Source organism: Palaemon carinicauda, chromosome 31, assembly GCF_036898095.1.
Source record: "Palaemon carinicauda isolate YSFRI2023 chromosome 31, ASM3689809v2, whole genome shotgun sequence".
NCBI classification, from domain to species: Eukaryota; Metazoa; Arthropoda; class Malacostraca; order Decapoda; family Palaemonidae; genus Palaemon; species Palaemon carinicauda.
Window position 1 is genome coordinate 82945826 of NC_090755.1, and position 17312 is coordinate 82963137.

At 37.1% G+C, this 17312-nt stretch overlaps 1 protein-coding gene across 1 annotated transcript in view; it reads left to right on the top strand.

Moving 5' to 3' along the window:
- Window positions 1–13735: 13735 nt before the first annotated feature.
- LOC137624584 (regulator of chromosome condensation-like) overlaps window positions 13736–17312 on the top strand; it is a 63161-nt gene continuing 59584 nt past the window's right edge. Inside the window, exon 1 of the mRNA XM_068355525.1 lies at window positions 13736–13869. The gene's annotated coding sequence lies outside the window, so the exon portion shown is untranslated. The remainder of the gene's footprint in view (window positions 13870–17312) is intronic.

Sequence of the window (17312 nt, forward strand, 5' to 3'; positions counted from 1 at the left end):
AAAATTGTCTATAAATACAGGTGACATGGTTTATTTGGAGAAGTAGAATCTCAGTGTTTGGAAATTCATGGCACTTGGAGTGATGTGACAGGTACCCTTGTTTTAATCAGTTTAATGTTTTGAATAGTGTTCCTAATTTTGGCAGGTTATGTATGTGCCTGACTTTCCTAAAAGCCTACGCATACATTCAACCTCCGTTTCTTTAGCCCTAGTCTTAGCCCATTTAAGATAAGTAGCTATCTTTTCATCATCAGGAAATCGCATTGAGAGAGCAATGCGTAGAAATATCACATTCCGTTCCTTAGCAGAGAGAGAGGATTAAGTGAATCCTGGAATAACTTGTTCGTTTTCCATATGTGGAAAAACCATTGTGAATTAATAGCCATGGACATACCTGACAGCATAGCTGGGTGAAACGAAAGAAAATCGCTAGCAGACTGATAAACAACGTGCCCCCTAATGAAAGAAAACGTAGTGGCATGCTTGCCTTTTCCCCCTAATTAACCACTCGACACTGACCTAGCTGTAACTCCTTTTTCAGCAGCTCGGGATTGTTGCGTCGGTCTGTTCAAAGGAGGGAGGCGAGGAATTTTGGTTAGAGGTCGTCGAGTTTCCACTGTTCTATTTAATGGCTTGTTTTTATTCAGATAAGGAAATAATAGATTTTAGTGTGAGTCATGCTTTTTCCCATATTTCCATTGTCATATGTACGTCTCGTGCATTGCTGAAAATGAATGAATAGCATACAGTTTCACAAGTGTGATAGGATTGTATAATTAATCACTGGAATTTGCCTCTCGAGTTGATTTGCTGATAACAGGTTGTGAACAAGAGCATCCTCCGTGTGGAGAAAGGAGACTGGTTTAGGTACTTTACTGGTACTAGAAGACCTCTTGTGGAAAAACATAACCATTATTTGTAACATTAGCCTAAGGTAAGGTGCTGAAAGGGGGGATTTGTAATTTGAAGTGATACTACTTATGTCATGGCCAAATTGGTTCTAGAAACTAATATATGAAATACAAAAAAAAACTTTAAACTTGGAAAACCAGTCGGGGAAAAGAAAATATTAGTTTTGTAACAAAAAGAATATTTTGAAATGTAATTTTATTTTTAATGGAAGAATCTTGATATGCATTTGAATTTATATTGTAATGTGGTGAATGTTTTCCGTCTCATTGTTTATTGTAATTTGCAGCAACCCGTGTACATTACGTTCTTTAACTTTGACAGTTTTTAGCCATTTTTGTTAAATTATTATTTTGTTGTCCTCCAGTATAACGAAAGTGAAGTAGAAACGAGCAGTTTTTGCTAGACGGTCAAACACATTGCTTTAGAAACGTCAGTCATAATATTCACATCACATACTGTATAACATATCATAAAATAGTATTTCTCTCTCTCTCTCTCTCTCTCTCTCTCTCTCTCTCTCTCTCTCTCTCTCTCTCTCTCTCTCTCTCTCTCTCTCTCTCTCTCAAGTTTTGAAGCTAAATGTATAGGCTGGAAGCCAGTATTTTGATAAAGTATTGTCTGGGACTGTATTGTTTATATGTCAAATCTGCCTATACCATGTCAAATGGGTTATTCTATATCTTGTAGGTATGAAAACCTGTTAGCTCAAGAACTGAATTTTAAACCTTGGTATAAGCATCCATGTACAGTTATATTTCAGCCTTAGTAAGGTTTGCAGTAAAGGCTTATAATGGACAATTGGTACGCTAAAGAGATTTAACTGGAGTTGTGGTGTAAATCTTGTATGTGTATTTTTCCATACCATACATTTTCCTAGAGTATGATTCTGTACGGGTCCGTAAGGCATGTTTGTTGATACGGTGTCTATGGTATTTGATAAATCACAATAATGATAACAGGTAAATGCTCACTGAAAAGAAAGCTCAAGACTTAGTAACATAATTTAACTCTGTTGTAATTTGTAAGTGAAATATTTTAAGTTCCTTCCTTGTAAGTATTATGTCCATGATAAGTGATAAGTTATTAGAAAAGTATTGCTTGAATATAGTTTTTTTTCCATTTTTATAGCACAAATAATTAAATGACCTACACATTTAAAAATCCAATTTATTAAATCACATTAAAATTACTTGGTGGCATTTTTTATATATTGGTCCTGGAAAGGTTATTTTATTCTTTGATGTGAATTTAAGGCTTTTATAAAGTATGGATATACTCGCGCTAATATTTAAGATGATTATGAAGTACAGGAAAGTATTGTATGGAAGAAAATTTTCAAGTATTCGCTTCTTTTCCAATGTATGGTTGACAGACAAGACTACAGGAATCCCAGTGTCATCAAGGGTTATTATTTTTTAAAATATGCAGCTTGTTTATTATTATATTTCTACATGAATTATAGTGTATGAATTACTTCAACATTATGTTATAGGCTTTCCTTGGGAAATTATTGCTTGCAAATATATATCATTGTGAATTTATCATTCACAAACTTTTTCTAGTGGTCGTTAAAAAGCACAACCATCCCCCGTAGAATTGAATTGTTTAAGTAATCTTTGATATCCAACAGTGGCAGGGTATTTGAACAAGTCGAACAGGGTCTAAGGCGTTTGTCGTAGCTCCAATGTCCTCCTGGTATTATATAAGATTTGTTTTATTTTTTTTTTTTCAAGAGTGGTCTAGTTAACCCTTTTACCCCCAAAGGACGTACTGGTACATTTCACAAAACTCATCCCTTTACCCCCATGGACGTACCGGTACGTCCTTGCAAAAAAACTGCTATTTAAATTTTTTTTGCATATTTAAGATAATTTTTTGAAAAACTTCAGGCATTTTCCAAGAGAATGAGACCAACCTGACCTCTCTATGACAAAAATTAGGGCTGTTAGAGCAATTTAAAAATATATATATACTGCAAAATGTGCTTGAAAACAAATAACCCCTGGGGGTTAAGGATTGGAAATTTCCAAATAGCTTGGGGATAAAAGGGTTAACTTCCATGGTTGTTCTACTATTGTATAGTAGGAAATTCATTTTTGAGTAAAGATGTTTACTTGGAAATAACAGAATTTTTAAGAACTGAAAACCTGGTAAATAGGCTCGCTTTAATTGCGTACAGGTCTTGAATATATTTGCAAATTATTACCTGTTGTGCTTCATTGTTTAAGCAGGTTTTCCTTTATGCTTTCAAGTAACCGAAACCCATAGGCCTCTTTAATATTTGAGGTTTGAGTAACCAAAGCAACTCCCTGTCTTGTAGTAAGGCCTTGTGAAGAAAAGAAATGAGAGGGATACTACTGTATATTATTGTAACTCCTGACTTTTACATAGGTATCCTTGCAGCTATTTTGATTTATGTATGTGTATAGATTGATTATTTTACAAACGATATTTTTGGCTGGCTAGCATTTTTTGACAAGGAACAAAGTTATGTAAGTGTTTTAGTTATTTTATTGCAAATTCTATCCCATGAAGTTATATTGATTAGAATTTACCTTGACTATGGAGAGAAACCATAAATTTTTTGACTTATTTCAATAACATAGAAAGACAAATTAGTGATATTGTTATAAACAGGGAATAACCAGTACTGTTCATCCAATCTTTTGTTGGAACAAATATCTCATGAGGATTACATTATTAGCATTTCAATAACTATTTGTTTGAGGTCATGGCACAAAATGTGGAGCAGACAATTAGGTGTTGGCAAAATTTTAAGTTTGTATTATTGCTAGTGTTGGATTTGTGGATGCATAAAGGGAGGTTTTAAAAGTTTAAATGCCATTTGAAGATTCTAAGTAAAGCTCCAAATTCTCTCTCTCTCTCTCTCTCTCTCTCTCTCTCTCTCTCTCTCTCTCTCTCTCTCTCTCTAGCAATTACTGGTATTACTGAATCATATTATGTTGTCAATTGTAGAATGGTGTTACAACTTTTTTAATGTACCTCTATGTAATTGGTACTGGCATGGTTAGACGACTCCAGTGCTGAGAATAAACTTCTGTGATAATTCCTTTGTGCAAATGACAGAGGAGTGCAAAACATAGTGGATTTAGTGTACCAAGTATTAAGAGTAGTTGAGGAAATTAAGGGATACATATAGTGACCCTTGCTTTGAATGGGTTGTGCTTCTTGGTTTTTTATTGTATTAAGAAGCTCCAGGAATGCAAATGGCTACTCTTGATTTAAAATATAGTTTTTAACTCCAAGTTTGGCTGTTCTGTGTGTGAACCCATAAACCGAAGGACTTAGCCAATCATGGAAGTTCAGCACAGTATATTCATGTTAGGATTTGTGTTGATTAAAGTTGTCTGTAGTTCTCGTACTTTCGTGTTCACAGGTCGTATGTTTTACCAATGCTATACCAGTTCTGTGGACCACGTATGATATGAAACTGTAGTTCTGCTCAAAATCTTAAGGCTGTTTCAGATGGTAATTGAGGATTAGAAAATCGGTTCTCGGTGTTGCCTTGGAATTAGACAACCTAAGATTGGTAGTTTGAGTCGTACTTATCAGGCAGGTAATGAAGCACTTAACATAATCCATTTTTATCTTATAATGCCTTCCTATTTAAGGGACAAAATCAGCTTTAACTCCTTGTTTTGTATTTATATAAAGGTACACTGAAACTTGATAAAGGAAAAAGGTTTTTTAATGTTCAGTATTTTTGTGTGCTTATGAATATGGCTGTAAAAAAGGTATCAGAAGCCTAAGCTTAGGTTTTAAAGAGCATGGAACTGGTCAGAATGTTCTGTGGCATCATAGTCAATAATGTAGTATTGTAGTAGATATATTTTAGTAAGGGAACCAACTTTCCCCAGTGGAAGAGTATTCACAGAGTCGCAATTTCCTCACTTTTCAGACGAATGTGTGGCTCTGGTGCATAGTGCGTAACATACCAAGGGATGTACAGTACAGTACTAGAAAGATGGCAGGCTCTTGCAGTGTTTTTCTGAAGTAGTTATAATGCAAAGGAGCACTAAGGTAACTTTGAAGAGCAATATTTGTTGCACTTGTATTTATGAAGACTTGTAGTTAAAGCTGAACATAGGTGTTTTTTTAAATCATATAGTTACTTGGTATTTGTATTGGTAGAAATATATTGAAAACATAGTGCAGTATGTCCTATTCAGACCAAATATAATGTATTATTACACAAGGATTGTTTTACAGAGGTTTAAGTAATAATCAAAAACATGGTCGTAGAAGTTCTGCGTCAGCCCCCTGCTCTGCAGGTTGAGGCACCAAGAAATAAAGGACTTATTTTTCTTTATCAAATGATATCATATACAGTGGTAATGAAGCTGCTTGTGTATAGTATCTTCGTATTTTCATTTTAATTATAATTTATTTTCAAAAGTATATTGTATATTTTCATTTGTCATGTGCATGCAGGTATTACTTGAATGTCACCTGTATTTTCAGCCAATGTATTTTGCCTCATGTCCATGAATTTTTTTTTCTTTAGTCTTCCAACCCTTTATGTATGTACAGTATTTGCCTTCGTGATCGACAAATATCTTCAGAGATGGAGGTATTAGATCGTATGAGTTACATTGAAGTTATGAATAATGTTAATTTTTTTTATGGGCACATCCAGTATGTTTTTCTATTTTGTCCATTTTCTTCTGCCGGAGCAATACAAAAATGGCCTTTATAGTTGTTTCTCATTCTTAACCTTTACAGTATTATACTACATTATTTCCAAGAACCTTATCTTCAAATAATTAATTGTTTTTAGTTCCTAAAGTGCCAATGTTACAGCCTCAAAGTGAAGAAAATTTAATTCATTTCTCTTATGCCTTGTAAGCAGGCCCTTCCTTGAATACCACTACTGGCACCCACCTGCCATGGTGCAAGAAGTAAGAGGAGGAAAACATGTTCTGGGGGAAAAGGCAATAAAGATTGTAATCCTGGTTAATTACATTGTGCCTGCTAAGCCCATGTACTAATGATCCTAGCAGTTTTGTTTCTAAGTCCTGTTGTGGTTACAAAGATTGCTTCTAAGTCATTCATTCCCCTTAAAGTGTAGACCTAATTGATGAGAGTATGAATGAAAACCTTAAATTACTGCAAAACCTAGGCTAGAAGAGATGCTCAAAACGAGAAGACATTTAAGTAGGACTAGCAAATCTGACCAAATGAAAGTGGTGCTTTCATGATGTCTTCATTGAGTGGTGTTGATGAAGCGTCTTCCGCAGGCTTTGTTGATGACGGGGCCAGTGATATAAATTTAGATCTTTAAAATAGAGAAGTCAATTTGGCCAAGTGGGTTCAAGTTTTAGATATTTCATGCAGGCTTTCCTGATCGTTAATCATGTTTCTGAACTTACACTGTTGTAGCTTTAGTAGGATACTGATAAAGGTACAAGCCTAACTAATAATACTGAATATTAAGTATTAGTTTCTTGAATGCTAATGAAGATTTTGATGTTAAGCAATTGCTAATTGAAATTCTATTTCAGTGTCAACCTGGTCCAGATGACATACCTTTATAATACAGGATCTGTCTCACTTTTTATCTCTCCTTGTCTCAAGACGGAGTTATGGTTTACGTTGGTGCAGTTGTACAGCAATATCCCATTACTGTACCAGTTCAGATAATCTTGTAAATATCAGTCATGTTCTCATAACCAGGTAATATATATTATTATTATTATTATTATTACTATCCAAGCTACAACCCTAGTTGGAAAAGCAAGATGCTATAAGCCCAGGGTCTCCAACAGGGAAAAATAGCCCAGTGAGGAAAGGAAATAAATAAATGAAGAGAACAAATTAACAATAAATCATACTAAAAAAAGTAACGTCAAAATAGACATGTCATATATAAACTATTAACAACGTCAAAACAGACATGTCATATATAAACTATTAACAACGTCAAAAACAGATATGTCATTTATAAACTTTAAAAAGACTCGTGTCAGCCTGGTCAACATAAAATACAGATGTATTTCCTGTTCTCTGAGTCTGGCCAAAGGAAAGGGTCTCGGTATCATCCTTTACCACCAGATCTGAGACTTGATAATCAGATACTGTACAGTAATGTACTGTTTTATCAAAATCCGTCTTCAAACCTCTGAAGCTGTTGAAAACAGCTGTCTTTCATTAAAACTGTCTGATGCTCTGAGGCACTATTGATTTATGCCATGGTCGTAGTCCCTTTTTTTTGGGGTGGAGGGGTTGATAAGACCTTGAGAATTGTAGATTAAGCATCTAATGACACATTGATACCATTACTATAAATCTAAAATTTATTATACTTCAGTAATGACTTAAGAGCAAGTTTCCTGAATAAGAACTTATGTTTGCAACATTTTTTTAATTACTGCAAAATAAATTGCAAATTATATCTTAAAATATTTTTGTTTCAATAGTTTTGTGAATTGTAGATACGTATGTAAACTTGCTCACTAGTATTAGCAAAGATCAGTTGACTGTCACTAACTAAGAGGTGGGTTTTAGTGGTTATGAGCTGGATGCTGAAGTCGGTTATGTTAGATTCGAGAACTCTTCAGCTTGAAAACCCACTCTTTGAATGCTTCTCATTCTTAAGGACTGTTGCAGTTCAAACATATATGGTGGACCATGACCCTCATGGTTGAGAATTTCCTGAGTTCTTTCGTCTCCCTTTATATTCTTTAGAAAAAAAAAATCATAAAGATTTTGTGAGATTAACAGATGAAACTACTAACTCTTGGCTACGTCCTATCCTTGTATGAAGAAGAAGGACATCTTTCAAACATGTCTGCAATCATCTACACCCAGAATGTTGAGTTATACTGTATCTGTAATAAGAGAAGGATATTGTGTACTGTTTCATGTACCTTCTTCCCTATCAGTAGATTTTCTGATTCCTCCACCAAACTCAAAAGTTACTGTTAAGGTAATAGAAGAAGTAAACTAACTAACACTTATTTTCTATAGTAGTTTTTTAATAGTCCTGTAAGGTTCCAGTGTGGAAATCAGTTCTGGATGTATTGAGACAATAAACTGTCAATTCTGAAGAAATAAGGTTTATGAAATCTACTTGTGTCCTATCACCCATGAAAAAGAGGATTGGGTGTTCTAAATAGATTTGACATGCTTATTCCCACATCCCAGTTCATTGCCTAGAAAGAAAGTATCTGTGGATGGTACATAGCTGAAGGTTTATGGTTGCTGTGGCCTGATTGGTAACGTCTCTGCCTGATGTTTCCTAGTCGGGGGTTTGAGTCCCGCTCAGACTCGTTAGTGCCATTAGTGTCTGCAAACTTACCATCCTTGTGAGCTAAGGTTGGGGGGTTTGGGGGAGCCTATAGGTCTATCTGCTGAGTCATCAGCAGCCACTGCCTGGCCCTCCCTGGTCCTAGCTTGGGTGGAGAGGAGGCTTGGGCGCTGATCATATAACATACGGTGTCTCTAGGGCATTGTCCTGATTTCTAGGGCAATGTCACTGTCCCTTGCCTCTGCCATTCATGAGGAACCTTTAAACCTTTGCTTGAGTTTGACTACATCACCCTTTCCCCAAGTATTTACAAAAAATATTGCCCCAGTGTTCATTCACATTTAGTTCTTTATGGAAGACTACGCATTAGTGTAATCATCCAAGGATAAGCAGTTCGGGCCTTGGAAACTCCCCATGAACCTTCTCGATCTTGTGGAGATGCCGTCAATCTGGAAGTGTGTTCTATACCCACCTCAACAGATTTCCCATTTGGGAATGTGGATAGCGTTGCTTCGTTTTTGGGATTTTCCCACAGAGAAGATTATACATTACAGTTGTCTAAGGAGTTTCATGATGCTTTCAAGGCAGGAAAACCTCAGACAGCTCTCATAAAGATGAAACCTCTGGGCACAATGGTCTGGAAATTTTTTTTTTTTCTTTTTGAGACACTTGTAATGGGACTGACCTTTATAAATTCACTACCTAATCGCTTGGAACAGAGCTTTTAAATTAAAAAAGAAAAAAAAAAGTTCAGAGTATAATGTGTCTGGTTCAATGGTAGGACAATCTACACAGCCTAATAGGGCTCATTGAAATGAAGGTTCTGATTCCAGAAATCTCTATAATCACACCCTTGAACCTTAGATCAGGGTCTAATGAGAGATAAATTTGTCATGTCAGTGGAGCTATCAGGAATCGCTTATGCATATTAATTGTCAGAAGTTACTAGCTGTGTACAAAGCTCCCATTCAGGTAATACAGCATGTGGTAGGCAAGGTGATAGCAGATTATGCAGTCAAAATACACAGCCCTAGCACATATCTGAAGCAAACATGTATGAAGTCAGAGAGCAAAACAACTACTTAAGTGGATGGAGATTGGGATTGTAAGGTTGCTAAATCTCTCTATTCCAAACAAGCTGAACATCCTGGACAATTGGCTGAGCTAAAAGAAAAAAAAAAATTGGGTTCTTCCAAACTAACTTGGTGTCTCAAGAACTGTGGAAGTAGTGGATAAAGCAAAATGTGGACATGTTTGTAATGAAATACATGCCTTCTGATCGCTGATACCAGACCTCAGGCAAGGCATAGACAGTGGATGCAATGTTAGAAGTATGGATGGTCTAAATCTTTTTTTTTCCTTTCTTCCAAGAGTAATGCCCTGGACTGTTGATAACAAGCTCAGGAAATTTCCAGTTACAAGGTTATGAGTGGCAGCAGTTAAGACCTGGGTTTTTTTCACGTGTGGACCACTACTAACAACAGTACACACTGACAAGATCTACTCAGACATTTCATACTGCATCTAAAACGGATTTTGAGCGAAGCGAAAAATCTATTTTTGGGTGAGATGGCCATGACGTCCTAATGGAAGGTTCCTTTAGTAGCTTCCGAAGGGTATATATAGGAAGCTACTAAAGGAACCTTCCATTAGGACGTCATGGCTTGAGCCCAAAAACACACACTAGTTAGCTGTGTGGAGTCTCTCATTCATGTTTTGAGGGCAAAATGGTATTCAAGGCTCTCAAGAATGCTTTATTCTGTCTTACAAGAAAAAACAGACTATTAACAAGTAACGTTTCTGTCCGAGTTATAACTCGAAGATGCGGAATTCAATGACACGAATATGGTCAACTCCAACAGATATGTTTCCTGTGGATAGCTTCTTTAGTCTGAGAATTGTGTATACAGAGATTAGGAAATAACATCATTTTTATACTGTAATATGTTTAAGAATACTGGGGTAACTTTACTAGACATTTGGACGTAGTCAATTGGGATTTATATTTGAAGGGGATGCGCCGAATATAGATAGACCGTTTGACAACTAAGTAATACATAACCTATATTATAAATGAAAAGTTAAAGGTGGAAAGCACTACTGTACCATCATCTACATTTTATTCTCAAAGTATTTGTGAATGAATCAGTAACAATGGCTATCTTTTAACACTCCACAGCACAACATTTGAGAGTGGATTTTCTCAACCAACTAAGGTAGGCTACTGTATTATAAAAAGTAAGCAGCGTTTAACCTTTGAAATTTGACTCATCCAAAGTTAGATAGATATTAAGATTTAACCAAACAGATACGACCGGGAGAGTGAATTCTACAAAATAAAAAGTTATGAAAGGTTGAATGAATTAGGAATATGGACAAGACACGCTTCATCCAGAACTAAAGTAAGGGAATAAAATTATTTGATCCAATTGCTTAGTTTACTCAATTTATTTTGTTTGACCGTTGTATTGCAAGGTGGTGTTTTTCTTTTTTCTCTTTTTCTGAGAAATGTTGCTGGATTTGAACAGGTTAATAAGGTCCTCTCTGGACAACCAAAGACTTCAACACTGTCATTCATTGTGATTTAGTATGATTATACTCTCCTAGTTGAAAATATACTACATTACATTATTTGCAGATACAAAATATGTGATGGTTGAAAGGTTTATATAAATCTCAGGAGATTAAGAATAAGCAGAGTTTCATGAAAATAAAGAATAGTAAGGTACTAATGGTAGCTGATTTATGGTGGAAAGAGTTTGCCATTTCTTAAGGGTCTTTTGTAGTGTCCCCTCATTTACTACTTTTCATCAATCTTTCTGTGTAATGTCTTGCATATTTTATGCCATAATGGAACCACACGTTTTCCTCGTTGAATCTCTGCGACGAATGGCCTTCCTGCTCCCAATGCCTGACCCTGTGGCCGAAATTCCTAAAGTAGAGCCGATGAATCTGAGGAAGAATGCAAATGAGAAGCTATGCCTGTGACATGAAACATTCCTTATACATTGGTAATAGGAAAATGCTTCTTTGTTGTCCATATTGCAAATGCATTACTGGAGTAGGCTATAATGATAACAGAATTCTAGAATTTTTTTTTCACACACACACACACACACACATATATATATATATATATATATATATATATATATATATATATATATATATATATATATATATATATATATATATATATATATATATATATGTGTGTGTGTGTGTGTGTGTCATTGCTTCATATTGGCAGGTTTTTAGATGGGGACTACTGATCGATATCATTGTTTCTTTTATAAGAGAAGTAAGGTACAATGGTAGAAAACTTGCAATTCCGAGGAAGGGAAACATATAACATATTTTATGCAAAAAGTGTCGAGGAGTTGCGTTGTATAAGAGTTCCTGAGTAGCCTAATCATTATTATCACTGTAATATTGCCCAAAGCAAAACTATTGACTCTCTGAACCAGCTTTTACAATGAAATGATATCCAAGAGAGTGGTGTCATGATGATAATGAGAATATATAATTCATAAATAATAAATATAGGAAACGATGTCATCAAAATTCGAGTAGCCTAGTATTACAAAGGTAACAAATGTATGGAAAGTTATTGGAGATGCAATTTTAAATAAGTTCTAGCCGTTTCTTTCTCAATTGCATGAAAAATATTTTATTAAGGAAGTCTCTTAGCATTTGCAATGACCAATCTATCATGGGGAAATATTTTAATTCTTTTATCCCACCTTGTTTCAAGTCTTGTTCTCCTGTGTGGTCTTCAGCTGCTGAGCTCATATACTGTAAATTTTGTTGAATAGAAACTAACCGTTTATCATCTGATGCCATGCCATGAAAAACTATAACCTTCATATACTTAATTCTATTCTTATCTGGCTATATTTATGTTTCGCCTATAAACCCCCATAAGCTGTAGTTACAACATTCCTTTCATATTAGCTCTTTCATTTCTTTTTCCTTTATAATACCCACCTCAATATTTTCAAACATTGTTAGATATTCCGATAACCACTACGAATAAAATAATGTAAAATAAGTCTTAGGTAAGAATTCACATGGGTGTGCATCGCAAGTTTTAGTCTTATTACAAGAAAAAAAGCCATCATTTGCGTTCGACGCTCATTTCCATTTTCGTATGGTTACCATGGTCCTAATATAATATATCAATTATAATTACCATAATGTTTCTGATAACTCATTATGGAATGCTAATATCGACGATATATTTTCAGTGGAATTATATAGACGATGGTTTTCAGCGCCTCTTTAACGGCCTCATTTTAAAAACTATTTTGCAATTGCGATTGTTATTAATTTTTTTTTTCAATATGCTGTTCGGCTCTCCCTTTGCTCTTTATACATTTTAATTAAAAAAAAGACATTCTAATAACAAAATAAGCAATAACAAATAATTAGATCAGTCGTAAAACTTTAAAATGTAATCCTGAATAATTTTATCAATTTGACGTTCGGCTCCATATTTTTTTCTCTTTATAAATTTTCAGTATTAAAAGGCATTCAAATAATAAAACAAGGAATAAAAAAATAATTGGATCAGTCGTAAAACTTTAAAATACAGTCAGTGGAACTGTAAAATGTAATCCTGAATAATTTTATTAATTTGACGTTCGGCTCCATATTAATTTTCTCTTTATACATTTTCAGTATTAAAAAGGCATTCAAATAATAAAACGAGGAATAAAAGATAATTGGTTCAGTCGTAAAACTTTAAAATACAGTCAGTGGTTTTAACTTTGAGAACAAAAAATAATGTAAACAACGTTAAAAATAAGGGATGCCGCATTGCGTTGGTCTTTTGCTCGTTCGTGACAGTGTTGTCACATCTACAGCAAAGACTATATACTCTACAGATTAAAAGGATTTCTACAGATTGTTTCAATGTCTCATAATCTGGAATTTTAACCTCAAAATGAACCAAATCTACAGAATTTTTATGAATTTATTTACAACTTTAAGAAAACTCTTAAAATCTTTAAAATGAATAAAATCTACTCATTTTTATTACCAAAATATGATCCATAAGTCTCAAATTCTGGAATTTTAACCTCAAAATGAACCAAATCTACAGAAGTTTTATGAATTTATTTACAAAATCAAGAAAACTTAAAATCTTTAAAATGAACCAAATCTACTCATTTTTATTACCAAAATATAATCCATAAACTTCTACAATATTCCTTTATATGTAGGATTATTAGTGGAACATTTTCAACAGTAGTTTATTTCAATTCAGTATCCATATACTGTACTAAACTTGTTAAATATATTAGTATCGAATTGGTTATATGAAAAGAAATGTGTAAAGAAATCTGTAAAATGAACCAAATCTACTCATTTCTATTACCAAAATATAATCCATAAACGTCTACAATATTCCTTTATATGTAGGATTATTAGAACAATATTTTCTACAGTAGTTTATTTCATTTCAGTATCCATATACTGTACTAAACTGGGCAAATATATAGCTATCGAATTTATATGAAAAGAAATGTGGCAACATGGCGCTCGTCATCCGTGTGTTGCAAGAGTTAAATCTCCCGCCACGTGCCTTCACGTTCAGTCCTTAAAAATCTAGTGAAAAATCTCACAGTGATCTAAACAAGCCCATATTTAACTTCCAGAAGTGACGTAGATACTCGTTAAAGGTCAAGGTATGTGATTATTACTTTTTATGAGATATATTTAGCAGTGTTTTGGTGAAATAGATCTGTTTATATCCCATGCGTAGGGCCAAGGTTGACTTTTAAACATTCGTCAACATAACGTAATATTTTTAATAACGGTAATGTGGGTTATGAGTCCACTAAGCGTAAGAAAGTTTTTGTTTCCTAGTAGAATCTATTGGCCATCATAATCGAAGCCTATGTTTGGGACGTAGTCTAGGCTAATGGTGCCGGTAGCTTATGGGGTCGGTACAAGCTTAAGGTAGCTTCGCCAGGTTTTCGTGAGTGAATCAAGTTCGTTGGGACAGAACTAAACTTATTACTTGTCCAATCATTGTTATCTGGGGTAGTTTGGAGCGCTACGGCCAATCGTCCTAATTTGCTTATCGCTCCGACTGTTATCTTGTATAGAATTAAAACGTTTGGAAATGGTCAACGGATCTTAAACATGTTGTGTAAGGGGGGGGGGTGTCCTTAGGGGCGCAGCCCCCTGGGAAAGGATACGGCTTTTAGCATAGGTTAGGTGGGTTTTTTAAGTTAGCTTCTCCCGCCAAAATCGTTTTTAGAACGACGGCCACAGTTCAGAATATTCCCGTTTTCTACGGGATCTGGCTGTCACGCTACAAAGGCTCCGTTATCTGTATACGAGGGTATTACATAAAAGGGATGGTAATAGCTGTACTGGTTCAAGTCATACACTTGAATAAATGGGCAAAGTTGAATAGTTGATTTTGACGGCTAGAGAAGAAGAAATCCTATTGGTATAGGTGGAGCCTATACGTAGGGGGGGGAAATATTGGTAAAGTTTTACTGTAGTACAGATTCTGATTTCGAACAGCAAATATGTTTTCCTGTAGTAAATAACGTGATTTGATTGAATTTGACCTTCATATCAACTGCAAACCAACAGAACAATCAATTTGACTAACTTTAATTAGCCGAACTGGTTGCTGTTATTACGGATGAAATGAAGGTGAAAACTGGTTAAATCACCTTATTTTCAATATTAAACTTACCCGATAATCATGTAGCTGTCAACTCCGTTGCCCGACAGAATTCTATGGAGGGATACGCCAGCTATCACAATACTAGAAGGGGGTGTACTTACCAGCGCCACCTGTGGCCAGGTACTCAATCATTTGTTGTTTACACCTCCTCAATTATTCCTCTGTCGTGCTTCCGGCTAGACGTTCTGGGATACGCTCATGGTCTTCGAGTTTATTCATGGATATTTGGTGAAGTATTCTCTTAGATTAACGGCTGTCGCATACTGGAATCCTTTTTATATTAGCTAGTTAGCTTTTATATAAACTCTGATTAACGGTTAATGATTTTTTGCTTGTTTTTTGGATCACCCTTTGACTTACTCTTTGAAACAAGATGTCTGACGTTTCGCAAGCTCCCTCCCATAGACGATGTAGGTCTTGCAATAGGCGTATTCCGAAGGTCTCGGTAGATCCTCACACCGCTTGTTCTGACTGTAGGGACAGGCCCTGTCTATTAGAAAATCGGTGTGAGGAGTGCGCCGGACTTTCGGAATTGGTTTTTGTACGTCTTTTAAAATATTCATCCAAGTTAGAGAGAACTAGAGCTAGGAGAAGTTCTTCTCACTCTTCTATGTTTTCCTCACCTCATGATCCCCTACCTTTTCCTACCCCTGTAGTGGCTACCCCCGAACCTACTGTGTGCCCTCCGCCTGATATGTCAACTGTTTTGCGTGCTATTCAGGCTTTAGGAGATAAAGTAGAATCAGTGGTAAGTGACCATAAGTCTCTGATGGCCGAGGTTAAAGAACTGAAGGTCAAGAGTGCAGTGGGTGGAAATAGTGCCAGTGCTGTGACGAGTGCTAGTGTCTGTGCAGTGCCAAGTGCTAGTGGTGCCAGTGTGGTGCGTGAGGATTTTTCTGTGCGAGCCAGTCGTCCTCCCAGTCCGGGACCTCTTGCAAGCTCCCATGCCCAGGGGAGAAGCAATGTCGAAGGGCTTAAGGGTTCGACAGGCCTTGTTAGGCGCACAGAATTATCCTCGGTGGTTGCGGGCGTGTCTTCCTTAGACCGTCACTCCCACCTGCAGACGATTGAGCCCGTCTTCTCGTCCGCTGATCTTCATGCAGGGAAGAAACGTTGGTCTCAGGTCTCGAGACCGCTTAAACGTAGAGTTCAGTCAGCGAGTGCTCAGCCAGGTTGCAGTCATTGGCTCAGCTCCGACTCGCCTCTGTCATCGGTCGACTGTACTCCGCCCAAGAGGAGTAAGGTTCTGCCTATACAGACCCCGACTGTGACTTTACCTCAGTCTTTTATCGCTTCTGCCGACCCCAAGTGGACCCTGCTTCAGTCCATGCAAGTTCAGCTTTCGGACTTGATGCGTGAATGTCGGACTGAGGGTGTTGCACCTCCTGCACTCCCTCCACCTGTTCTCGCTGCACCTGTGCTCGCCCAGCCTGCACCTGCTCCGCCTGTGCTCGCCCAGCCTGCACCTGCTCCGCCTGGTCGCAGCACCATCTGCCAGGCGTACGATGTTGAACCACTTTCGGAGTTTGCTGTTCACAGTGTTGTTCAGCCTCAGCCTTCTTTAAGGCAACCCTTGCTTGGGGATCAGGAGAGTTACACTCTTCCTCCTCCTCCCCTTGCTGCTCCACCAGTGGTGCAACTCTCGGTTGGGGTACAACAACCTCTCCCCTCCGTGAGTCTGTCTGCTCAACCAGCGCTGCACCGAGTTCAACCCTCATCTAGGCAAGCTCATCTACACCATGCACTTGCGCCTCAGGAGCCTCAGCTTGCTAGAACTTTACCTTGTTCTGCGCAGCCTCAACCTTCTCATGCTCCACTCATCTCTCAGGAACAGGAACGGACTACTCCGCCTCCGTCCTCCGCTCAGCTGGTGCAATCCTTGGGTGCAACTCTTGCTAGGAGTCAACCTCCTTCACCCTTGCACCTGCCTTCTGCTCCGACTGTTGTTCAACCTATGCAGTCTGAACCTCAGGTTTTCCCTCAAGTTGAGGAAACCTCTGTTGTTGTTCCTACCCGTTCTGACTCTGCGGTTCAGCATTCTGGTCCTTTTGCTTCGCTACCTTCTGCTGATGAAGTGTCGGATGATGAGGAGGCACATCTTGATCCCTCATCAGACGTGGAGGAGTCTAAGCTTTCTCCATTGTCTGTTGATTTTAGAAAGGTCTTGGCTCTACTCAGGGAGCTTTACCCTGACCACTTCGTCTCTGCTGTTCCCCGCTCTCCTCCATCTGAGTTTTCGCTAGGCGTGCAACAAGCTAAGTCGAGCTATACTAAGCTTGTCCTAGCTAGATCCTCCAAGAGGGCCTTAAGGACCTTAGGGGAGTGGCTTCAGTCTAAACAACACCTGGGCAAGACTTCCTTCATGTTCCCTCCAACGAAGCTCGCATCGAAAGGTTGCGTTTGGTATGCCACAGGGGAAGCACC